Genomic DNA, 13,310 nt, shown 5'->3' with positions numbered 1-13,310 from the left:
AACTACATAGAGATGTATGCTATTGCCACAAATTGGAAGACTAAATATAAAGATCCCATTATTTAAGCTTCTTTCATAGATTCGTAGAATACCATTCTAAATTCTAGCAGTTATTAACTAAAAAGGAGCACTATAATTTACATGGAAATGAGAGGAAGGCTAGCAAAGATAATTTTTGAAAAAAGAAAATAAAGATTAAAAACTTACTGTAATTTGAGATTTGAAAAAAAACTAACATGAATTATGTCAGCAAAATATTAGTAAAGAGTCAAATACATGAATGAAACCGATGACAGACTAAGAAAGAAATACTTGCATACATTACTTGAATTTGACAAAGGTATTCTTGCAGCTTAATAGAGTAAGGAAATGCTATTCAATTGAAAAAATGACATTTTGGGAGAAATTTGATATAAAATGGGGGAAAAACGTTAAACGTATATCTGATATTTAGGTACTGAGTCTGTAATGACTCTTAGGCAATCTCATTTTCAATATAACATGAAGTACAACTGATTAGCTCAATCACACCTTAATCCAAGTGATACAGTTTAATGAATAATAATATCAAATACAGCTTAGAAAATGAAAGTTTGTGGTAGCTATTAATGTGTCACCTTACCCATATGAACTATATCAAAATTGCTGACCAGCCAAAAATATGTCTGTAGTGACTGGTGCAACCACTATGGAAATCAATATGGAGATACCTCAAAGAGCCAGGACTAGAGGTTCCATTTGACCCAGCCATCCCTCTGCTGGGTATCTTTCCAAAAGAATTAAAAGAATCATATCACAGTGATATATGCACACCTATGTTTATAGCCGCACAGTTTGTAATAGCTAAAACATGGAAACAGCCCATTTGCCCATCAGTTAGAAACTGGATAAAGAAGATATGGTTTTTCTATAAATGGAATACTACTCAGCCATAAAGAATGAGAAATTAGATTCATTTACATGTGTAAATACCGAGTAATTTCTCTGGTGTGAAAAACTATAATAGTACACAAGATCCTAATGAGATCATTAATAATGTGAAATAGGAAGAAATGGGCTAAAGGTGCAGGGAAAGTGGTACGGGTAGGGGAAAAGTAACAAGGGAAAAGAAAAAAATATGAGAAAATGAAAAAATAGAAATAAAGTGTTTGTAAATGGCGAGGGAAGGAGGAGAGTGAAAGGAGGGCAGGGACAACGGGAAAAATGAGAACCAAGACCTGTCATGTAAAGGTACGAGATCCCAATGATGAATGTAACTGTACTGTGTACCTAAAATGTACCCATAAACTCAATTTTAAAAAAAGGAAAAAGACAAAAACATATCTGTAGTGTATAAACCTTTCAATATAGCAAATTTCCCCTTTAGAATAAGGACTTAAAAGGAGTTGGGGAGGGACAGATAGAGAAATAGAAGAAGAGGGAGTGGTTAAAAGTGAGGCTGGACAACGCCAGAAGATAGACAAACTATGATAAATGGTTGAAGACAAGTAGAAAAGACAGAGTAAAGGAACAAAAGAAACTAACAGCAACAGGGCCTATAAAGATACTGAAAATGAGAAGAAGAAGAGAATGAGAAAAATATGAAATAGGATAGGAACAGGAACAAAGGAAGATAAAAGAAGAACGTGAAGGGAGAGAGGAAAGAAAAGAAAAGAAAAGAAAAGAAATAAAAAATAATCTCCTTCAGATATGTTTCTGTTGTTGCAGTAGATAGTGCGAAAAGCAGTGTGCAGCTCTAAGTCAATTATTCTCAGCAAGTTAGCCATAGCCCACTGAGATTCAGGCTGATTTCTGGTGGTAAGGCCCACGTTGAGCTCCCTGCCCTGACCTCCTGCAAGATTGAAATTGGCAATGTTCTACTCAGTTTCTAGCTATCTTCCCCTGAAGGGAGTCCAGGTTCTGATGGGAGATGTTGATCCCCCCTACTTACCAACCATGGTGGTGCGGAGCACCTTTATTGCAGAGATTTTCTTCTTTCTCAGTGTGCTTCAATTTTCATCAAGGAGCCTCAGAGAGGCCCTCTCTTTGTTGGTCACTGCTGTACTATCTTTTGGAGCTCATAACCATGTCCTTTATTTCCTCAAGCACCTCTGCAGGTCAGATCCAGATACTGGTACTGCTACTTGGTGGTCTGGGGGCCTGGCTGGCTACTGTACAACAGAGCTGGGTTGATGGGGGCTCACTTGGGTCCTCTATGCGACAGTGCCAGGGCAGCCAAACTATTTTTTAAATGAACAAGAAACTTGGAAAAAATACTCCAGAAATGAGATATCCATTTGGGAAACAAGCTGATAGAAATGTTCTCAATTAATAAGACTGAAAGGTATTTTAAAATACAAAAACCAATAAAATAATATGCTATCATTTGTTTCCTGAATATACTTCAAAGGCCATATGTTCAAGATTTGGTTCCCAGATGAAGGCATTACTAGTAGGGGGGGAAACCTATTGTATGTGGGACCTAGTGGCAAACAGCTATGGAAGATATTGGAACTCCGGGCTATTACTATCTCTCTTTTTGCTTCCATCATCACATGTTTTCACCATAACATACTGCCTCACAACAGGCCCCAAAACAATGGGCCAACAAACTATGGACTGAAACCTCCAAACCTGTAAGCCAAAATAATTTTTTTCTTTCTATTCAATATATACTAGACATTTATTGTTCTAATAGAAAACAGACAAACATACAGTAAAACTGAATATGAGAAAGGAGATTTTAAAAGATAGGATAACATTTAAAAGGATGGAAAAACCAAGGATTGGTGAGGACTGAAATTCATGGTGAGAGTATAAAATTTCATGACCACTTTGAAAAAACCACCTGCTACTGTCTCAGAAAGCTATGACAAAGTCAGTCTACACTCAGCCATCAAGTACTGTCTGGTTTCCTTGGGAAATAATACCATTTGGGTCTCATCTTGTGTCTATTATACATGGGCCTATCAAGAAAATACAAGATTGGCTAAGAAAGAGGCTGATTACTTTACATCAGAGAGATGTGCCTGGAGAATTTCAACACCAATTCATATGCAATGCTATATGCAAGCATATTTGTCAGGGACTCAAAAAGAAAACTATTGAGAAACTAGTGATTATAAATTCTAAGAGTGAAGTAAATTGGTGACTATTGTGGCACAGAGAGCAAAGATATCCATGTCCTACATGAAGGCCACCAGTAAGTACCTGAAACCTAGGATACTCTTAATAATTTGATAGACAGTGAGTAAACAATCTACTGGGAAGATAACCTGTCCCAACTATCTGTCTTTTCTGCACTTACAGCTTGTGGCAAAAACACTATACACAGCTTTATTTATCATCCAGGTCTTCTCAGTTTTCTTTTCCATGAACTGGTCTTATGATTCTTTTTATGAGGTGTAAGTGAAATGATGACAGTGAAACAGTGGGAGCTGGCACTAAATTTGGAACAATGCCATGCAGCTTAAGCATATTTATTGGAGCAGCTAGAGCTGAATTGCGTGAATTTTCCACCTTTCAAGACAATTACTATTAAAAATATTGCAATTTTATTATTCAGGAAATTATCTTATACCAAATATCTGACATGCATTATGTATTCATAAAGCACAGTAGAGATTTGATTTTCAAATGGAATATGGTGGTCCAAGAAAGAGAGCAAAGAGGACAGGGGTAAACCCCAGAGTCCCCAGGTCCTATACTCAGTTCCTTTGTGGGGACTTGCCAGAAGTTTGTATGCGCATCTCTGTTCCACAGATGTTTCTAAAACAGGTATGATTCTGCAGCTAGTTTTAAGGTAATCTAAAAAACATCTTCAAACAGAAAGCCTGAGCAAGTATCACCATCATTGGATTGCTTTCTACAAGGAGGGACAAGGAAAAATATGATAGGATGATTCTTACTTTATAAAAGATGACCTGCCAGATTAATGTCCAAAAACATCACCAGTCATACCTCTGATTTTTCATAGATATTGGTGTCCTACTCTAGAGCACATATTTGTTGCTTCTTCCTCATGAAGTACAATTGGGAAAATTTTTTATCAAATGAACCAGCAGAACATTTTGTGTGCTAACAGGTAATCAAGCTATCTTTGGAATATGCTTGAACAGGACAGGTAATGACAAATTTATAATCATATATTATTCTACTAATATGTTGAAACAAATTGCTTCTAACTTTATAGAGATACAAGAAAAGAATTGATAAGTGAAAACCTGCGAGATTCCAAAAATTTGTTGTTTTGCTCCAGGAAAAAGTATCATACTTAATAATTCAGCTATGATCAGTGACATTATCTGACTTTTTGTGTGGTAAAATACACTAGTAAACTTCTGATTTAGCTGGATTAAAAGGGAATGAATAGGCCTCATTCCACTAGTCAGAGGTCCAATTTTTTGAGAAACATTTAGATAGAATATCATTCAATATTTTTTTAACCTGAACCATAGGGCCAAGGGTAAGGGTTCTCAAGGTATGATGCTTAAATTAAGAGACATTAGTTTCACTTCAACATAGTCACATTAATTCATATACTCTCTCAGACTTAGTGAAGCAGAGACTTTGCTGATATTGCCCAGAAATCTGCATTTTAACAAGGCTTCCATGTGATTCTGGTGTGTGCTGAGTTTTGAAATCACTATTTAATTTATTTTTACCTGCACTGATTCTTAATTCTTAGGTAGAGTAAATTATTTCTGCTAGCTTTTTTTTTTCTGTGATCAAGTACCTCAGAAAAACAAATTAGAGAATAAAAGGTTTATTTTGGCTTAAAATTCCAGAGGTTTTAGTCTATGGTCAGCTGGCTCCAATGTTAGGCCTGTGATAAGGCAGAAACAACATGGTGGAAGAACACGGAAAAGGAAAGATGTCCACCTCATGACAGCCAGGAAGCGAAAAGAAATAGAGCCAGAGAAGAAAAGGCCTGCTACCAAATATGGTCCTCAAGGTCACAACCCCATGATCCACTCCCCGCAACTAGGCCCCACCTGCTGTTTTATGACCTCCCAGTAATGTGATAAAATTTTGTTACATAAGTGGATTAATCCACTGAAAGTGAAGTTAAAGCCCTCATGATTCAATCATTTAAACCATCAGCAGTGAAACTTTCAGCACAGTGAGCCCTTTAGGGAGACATATTGGGTCCAAACCACAAAATCACCACAGGATGTACATTAACTTTTACTGGACTCATTTTGAGATAGTCTGGAGTTAGAAGTTTATCATTGGATATCTATAAATCCTATGTTTGATTTGTAAAATAAATTAATGTTTCAAACTCTAGGGATTAACACCAGTTAATCTCAGTGCCTACTTCACTCCTGAAAGTCTATGCACTTCCACTTATTTAGGGCAAATATATCACAAAAATCTATATGTATTCTGAGGTAGGCTTTACTTATGATTTAGAGTATACTTCATTGGTCATTATCAATGGATTTCTTCTTCTTTCAGGGGATTCTAGGTTCATATTAGCTTAGGTCCAAATATTATCTAAGAGATCACAATTCTCTACTATAATGGACCAGGGCTGGTATTAGACCTAGAATTTTTCCTACTGTATACGTAACATAGTACTTTAGTAAATGTCCCATCAGTTTCATTTATCACAAAACTGTTAATCTATGAGAGATCGCCACTCACTCCAATGTGTCAAAATATTCTGATTGCAACTATGTTCCTGTGGATTTTTGTGGCCAGTGTGCCTAAATTTAGATGCTAATTAGTAAGTATAATCATCTATTCGCTCAATTGTCAGGCCTTATTACTTTTTTTTTCTTTTTGTACCTGGGATTGATCTTGGGTCCTTGCACTTAGACGACCTTATTTCATTGAAAACAAGAAACCCTAAATCCAGTGTGAACTTGTCTACCATCAACCCTTCCCTACAGAAGTCAGCTATCATAAAACAGACATATTATGTGCTACAGTTAACTTGAATAAGAAGTGTCAATTTGAAGAAGAAACACCTAGCAGATTCATTTAGAACAGTCCTGGTTGTGTCTGGATGATGCAATCACTAACTAGGGAAGATCCACCTTGACTGTAAGGGGCACCAACCAATAAGCTTGTATCCTGAATGGAATACACAGGGAAAGAAGAAGGAAGCCTTCCTTCTACTTTGGAGTAGCTCCAGTCTTCACCATCACCCTTATACATCCATATCCAGGCTTTCAGTGCAGACTCTTCAGTCTTTCAGTGTAGACTCTTTGGCTTCCTGATACAGACTCAGAAAGGACCCTGCAGTGAGCTCCAGTGAACTCTGATATTTGACTGGATCTTTCTGTTTTCTGGAGTATGCATGGGTCTTTTGCATTTTTCAATATTTGACTTTGCAGGTGGCCATTGTAAGCCTACCTTGTAAATCATACATCTATACCTATACTTATACCTAAACCTACATCTATAACCATACGTATGTCTATTGCTACATCTATATCTTCTATTCCCCCAGTGAACCCTACCTGATAGATATGGAAGTTGGTGCTCCATAGCCAATGTATTTTAAATGCTTTCTTTGAAGGATGTGTCACCTGAGCCCTTCATGACAGCAAGTTTAGTGAGTGACTAAGTGTATTTAAAATAATTCTACTAAAACATTCCTTCACCTCCTTTTGCTTTTGTCCTCTTCTCTTAAGAGCATGCCTCATCAGTCCATGTTACAATTAGTCATGTTGAACATATATTAATACAAACCTTAAAGTCCCAAGGTAACACATTATATAATTAATCTTCATTGACTGTGTCCACGTCAATAAACTTGCATATGAAGAATACTTTAAATTTATATAAAACCATTTAATCAAGATATATTTTCTCACTTTTGTTTTAAAACACCTTGAATATATTTATATAGATGCTTTTTGGATTTGAGTCAAAACAAATGTGGTAATTATTTTCATTTCCTAGATTAGAACTTGTACTTCAGGTTGTCACCAATTTCTTCCAATGTGCCTACAAGAAATAGGTAATGGTGGTTTGGGGTCTTGAGGAAAATCAGCATTTCCTATAATACAACATACTGAAGTTTTAATGCAGGAAAAAGGCTAGTCCCTTCAAAAAGGGTAGCTGTACCTTTGTTGGATAGGAGTTTGAAGGGTATAAGTAGTTTAAAGTTCACAGAGTTGTTACTATCTATTTTGCCCCTCTTAATCTCAGATGTTCAGCCCTTCTAGACCAATAACTTTATTTTAGTATTAGATTCTTGCCATGCTGACAATCAAGCTTTAATCTTATATCTGAGGCATAATTATCCCGAGATACCAGCTGTCATACAGGTGTTCTAATTTTCTCATATAATCTGAGTTGGCATTTAGGCCTTTATTTTTTCCTTTCTTTGTGCTCTCATACATTATGATCACTTTGGTCACCATAGCAATGAAAGACCATCAATGATCTTCCAATGTCTTGTTCTTCATTAGTATTACATAGCATACCACCAATAATGTTACTCAGGGTAATTGTGAATCCGTTATATGCCATCAGTTACTACGGCAAGAAACTAATCTGTGCTCTGCTTAAACATGTGAGTGATGCAGCATGGGACTCCCATTTCCTGGGGTCATTCTGCTACAAATTACTTTAGCACTACTCAAATTTTAAGTATAGAAGAAGTGGCTTACTCAAACAGAGTGATTGATTTGAGTTCAATGAAAGTATTTTTAAATAAATAACTAGAATTGAGGAGAAGAAATGGCCATAAGCAATTATCACTTGTTAGTTTGAAGGAGAAAGGAAAGTTGGATGGAGGAAGTGGTTACTAGAATCTAGAGGCAGAATCTCTGGCTGTAGGAGAGAACCACTTGACAGAAATTGTGATCTTTACTGGTAGGATATAGCCAATTCATAGCCATCCAGCAGGGAGAGAGGTGACGACTATTATTTTGTTTTTGTTTTTGTTTTTTTCTCTTTTTCTCATATGAATTCTTCTCATTGGCTGATGCCTACCAGAAACCAGAGTTCAAATGAACCCACTGATGTAGTCTATAAAGTTACTGTTCCATAGTTAGTGGAGGTTTGAAAGTGGGTAGGGGTAAAAAAATAGAAACTATTGGGTCAGGGACTTAGCTCAGTGGTTCTGCCACCTGCCTTGTAAGTGCAAGGACCTGAGTTCAATCCCTGGTACCCTCTCCAAAAAAGAAAATATCTAGGACATATTCTGATTTATTTAAATCATCCTTATAACCTCTAAGTAAAGTATTAACCAATGAAAAGGCTTACATGTTTAGTTGAATTTATTCCTAATTTTTTTGGGGGGATCAATATTTCAGATGGCATCTTTTATTGCATTTCTGTTTGTGTTGGTGTAATGGGTTTCAATAGACATAAGTATTTTGACTGTCTAAAAACCACAAACCAAATTTGTATAGTTTCCCTATAATTTGTTCTGCATTTTCTATTAAGACAAATTTTCACTTCTAACATTAATAGTATTTTTCTGATTTTACAATTGTGGTAGATTTTGGTCATTGTGACAAAATACCCAAGATAATTAACTTACAAGGAGGAAAAGTTTACTCTTGCGTATGTTCAGAGCTTGAGGTTCATGGTAACTTGGCTCCATTGCCTGAGCGCCTGTGGTGAGGCTGTACATCCTGAAGAGGAATGTGAGCTGGGGCAAGCTGTTCATAGCAACCAAAGGAAAAAAAAAAGAGAGAATCCAGAATTTCAGCATCACCTTTGATGAGACAGTCTCATGTGACTGCAAGTTTTCCAAGTAGACCCACTAACTGCTTAACTGTTCTACCATTTCCCAGTAGTGTCATGTGTTGAAAATCAAACCTTTATAACATGGGTCTTTGGGGACACACGTATATACACCACAGCAATTATCTTTACCTTTGGGAACACACATATGCACACCATAACAGTTATCTTAACCTTTTAACCAGTTTTACTTGGTCAGCTAAGATTTCCTAATATATTATATTGAAAACAATGGATGATGTCAGAATTCTTTATTTTGCTACTAATTTAGAGAAAGTATTTTAGTATTTCTTTGTTGTATATGAAGTGTTGTAAGTTTTCATAAACACATTTTATCAGGTTTATTAATTGTCTATTGCTTTATAACAAGCTATTTTAAAAATTAGTGACATATACTCATATTATCTGTGTGTAATAAATATGAATAAATATAAATAAATATGAAATCAACTTAGGTTTTAGGTGTTTAATTATGACTTGGATGTCATCTATTTAAAAAATTAGCCAAGTGGGTCATCATCTGAAAGATCACTTAGAACTGTTACACAGCTTCCAAAATTTCCCACTCATATGACTGGAGGTGGAGGCTCCCTTTGGCTCTCTTTGTGCAACTGTGTTGGAATGTAACACAGTTTCTGACTTTGCTCAAAGTGAACAATCAAGAGACAGCAGAGCAGAAACTGTCACACAGCATTATTTACAACATATCTCCCTGAATATAGAGATCAATCCAACAGAATATGAGAGGCCTTAAATAAAAGTTATGGAAGGTCATTGTTCGTTTTTGAGTGAGCTCCTGCACTGAACCACAACAGACCACAACACTCCAGAATGGAGTCAGTGGTGCTAGGTGACATATAATCAGATTGAATTTGGAAACAGATCAGTTTTCCAAAAACTGAGTAATTCACAGTGAGCAATCCAAAGGTGCCCAGGTAGCTTAAGCCAGCATAGCCAGTTAAGTCCTCTCTAACCCTGTAAGAAATTAACTTTGAAATAACTGATCCATTTTTGTTCTTTATTTCTGATTTCTGAATCCCTTCTAAGGAAATGGCCTGCAGATGTTCTTCAGAAAATATTGGAATAATCTAAGAAAGGAGAAGTAATTGGATCTAAGAAATAATGGAACTAATCAGTCAAATAAAAACAGAAAATCTTGTAATAAGATCTCTGTAAAAAAGCTAAAGTACAACCAGTTTGGACTCTAGAGAGAGAATGAAGAGTATGGGAGTGTGGTAACTTGGATAAAAAAGTCTTTATAGCATAGAATCTATATTTATTAAGCTTTAGAAAATTAGGTTATAATCAAGACATATCATACAGAGAAAAAAATCAAATAGACACCCAAGAATGTTTCATGTAAGAATCTTCCAGTTATGAATTAAACGAGCATATTTTAAAACAATTCATGAATGAAAGCATCTATTAAACTAGATGTCCGGTGAAGAAAATGTATTATGGTACTGGCCAAGTCAATAAAATATTTTTCTAATCATTAAAAATGACTATAGCACAAAGATGGAAGGGTGGTAGAGATAAATGTTAATAGTATTATTGAAAAAGGGATCAAAAGATAAATGTTGAAGATATAAAGGTTTGTAAATATGTTAAAATAAAATAAAACATTTAAAATAATGTAAATATAAAAATTGGAAAGAGAATACATATATTCCTGAGACATTAGTACACATTTTTATCATAGTTGTTTCCATTTTCTAAAGTCAATAAATCAGTAAATACAGATAGAAATATATTTATGGTGACACATAAATTTTATGGGAGTAATCTAATTTATGAATACACACATTCACCTATATAAAATTGCTGAAATTTCTTATGAAATCACATGTCCTTGTGGTCAGTCACTATATAACACATTTAAAGTAAGACCTTAGGGCTGGGGATTTAGCTCAGCGGTTTGGTGGCCTGCCTTGCAAGAGCAAGGACCGGAGTTCAATCCCAGCTACCAAAAAACAAACAAACAAACAAACAAATAAAGTAAGACCTCGACATTTACTACCTGTAAATAAAACTGTAGCTCTGAAACGTCACCTTATCCCCAATAATTTCTCCCTAAAATATACATGCTTGTCTGATACCTCACTCTTCAAGGGAAGACTTGAATGGGTAGATTGCTTATAGGTTGTGGGGGAACCAGTAAAGTTACACTCGTGTGAAGGAGAGGGAGTTTGTGGATAATTCTCACCCAGAATACCTGATGGACCTCTGAATGACAGATCCTGACACCAGAAAAAAAATAGAAAAACGGTCAAAATTTTTGAAATGGATTAATTAACAGACTATATACAAGTATAAATCTAGTAAGTGAGTTTTAGGAATACTGCCTAGTGCCTGGAAAGTTTTTGGTGGATTGCTTATAAAACAGTCTTTAGCTGTTACGTGTATTGAGTTTACATGAAATTATAGTAGCAATTGCGACATGCTGGCTTCAATCTCTTGATCTGTAACCCCATGATTTGCTAGTGAGCAGAATGATTATAGAGTCTATAGATACTTTTCAGATTTTATGGTAAAACCAATCCTTTAAAAGAATGAAAATCTATCAACTGTGGGCTGAACTGAGCTGTAACAGCCCATAGATGTATGAAGATTTGTCCGGTCCCACATAACACATTATTTGATAACACCTTATTTGATGGAATAACTTTGTTAGATTCAGGTAGTCATATTTATTTTGGGAGAATAATTATTTTTAGTTTTAACATCTTATTATTAACAAGCCATATACTCTCCTTCCCTAGTGCCCCTGAATTATGTTTGAGTGAATGTCTTTCTTAAAATAGCCAGGACAATCTATTCTTTAACTTTCAGCCCCCAAGTATCAATGTGCTTCAATTAAAATATACATTATACAAATAGCTGCTCATCTTAGTTTGATGAAAGGGATTTACATTTTTCCACCAAAGAAGCTAAATCAACACGCAGAGGCTGGATGCAGGTATATTAGCATTTCAAGAGCTGAAGTGTCACAACTGATTTAACTACACAAAGCCATAATGTACATTTCAGAAAACTTCCAGGAATGAAAATCAATTTTGTATTCCAACTGAATTCAAATAAATCCAGTACCATGTGTCTGTACTCTGCATGTTCTTCCTTGGATTTCTATGAATTATTTGCAATTAAATTGTTACTAAAAGTTGTTTAGAGAGAAGCATTCATTTTCTGCTTGTCTTAAAATGAAAAGTGTATCCCTAGAGATTTACGAAAATATTTTGTCCTCAAAATGGACTGATGTTGGCCTTCCATATTTTCAATTTCTATTTAGGTAGAATTAATTTTAAAAATTAAATTTTAACTGGAAATATACTCACTGTCTTTGGAAGGTGGACTAAATGAATGTTTAATGGTATATACAGTCAAGGGTAAGATTATTCAATGACTAATGAAAATGGAAAGTATTAAATAATCTATACACTTAGTGTTTCTAATGAATTGATGGTATAAAAATTGGGTTTTACAGAAAACTAGAAAGCTAAGGAAATAGTATTACTATTCAATCTTTAAAAGTTAAATTTTTATCATTTCTGAATCTTATGAAAAGGTAAGATACTGATATAGTGTCATATTATTTGAACACTACAATGCTGATGAAAAGTTAAGGTCTTATACATAAAATCGTTATTTGAATGATAAAATTGACAAAATTTAGCTTTTGGAGGTAAAATGTATCTATAAAATTTGAATTTTCAAGGCTTTATTTGTTGCACTAGCTTTAGGGGAAAGCATTCTTATTTCTCATTTAAGATATAAAGTGATAAATCCCTCAGTTACTAAGTAATTAAAACTATGAAACCTCTGCATCATGATTGAGGTAGGAATTATTCATATAAAACCACAGCTAATAGCAATCCAGGTTGTACAATATGAACAGAGCTCTCAAGTCTGGCAAAAACTCTTAAGTCTCCATGAAAACCATACACTCATCTCCTATTTTCTATCTTTTGTATCAAATATACAAAGAAGAGGGCCTAAAACACTTTAATAACTTTGTAATGTATTCTGGATCACTTTTCTCTACTTCAATTCCTCCTCTTCTGTCTCTCTCCTGTTTTTTATTTTTTTTAATTTTCTTGGTGCATTTTCAGTATATAACATAATGATAATATGACATTAATCATTGGAAATTTGTAACTTTACATAATCTATCATGGTTCTTACTTTTTCTCCATTCCCCTGCCCTCCCTTCAACAGCTCCACCTCTCCCTATTAACAAAGACTTTGTCTCCATTTTTGTATTTTCTCATATTAATTCCATTCCCTGCTTTATTTTCCTCTACCACTCCCAATTCCCCTTACCCTTTGCCCCTTTTCTTCCTATTTCACATTATTAATTATCCCTTTTGATCCTTATTTACACTATAAGTTTCTCACACCAGAGAAACTATTTGGTATTTACACGTGTGTCTTATTAATTACACTTAAGAGTATGTCCTCAATGTGTATCCACTAAGCTATAAATTTCTCTAATTTCTCACACTTCATGCTGAGTAGTACTCCACTCATTAAAAAAAAAACTCTTTTATCCAGTATCCAGTTGATAGATGAATGAGCTGTTTCAAAATTTTAGCTATTACAAACTGTGCTGCAATGAACAT

This window comes from Fukomys damarensis, unplaced genomic scaffold (genome assembly GCF_012274545.1).
Source record: "Fukomys damarensis isolate Sample0158 unplaced genomic scaffold, DMR_v1.0_HiC HiC_scaffold_29, whole genome shotgun sequence".
Taxonomy (NCBI): Eukaryota; Metazoa; Chordata; class Mammalia; order Rodentia; family Bathyergidae; genus Fukomys; species Fukomys damarensis.
Note: the sequence above shows the minus strand (reverse complement) of the source record.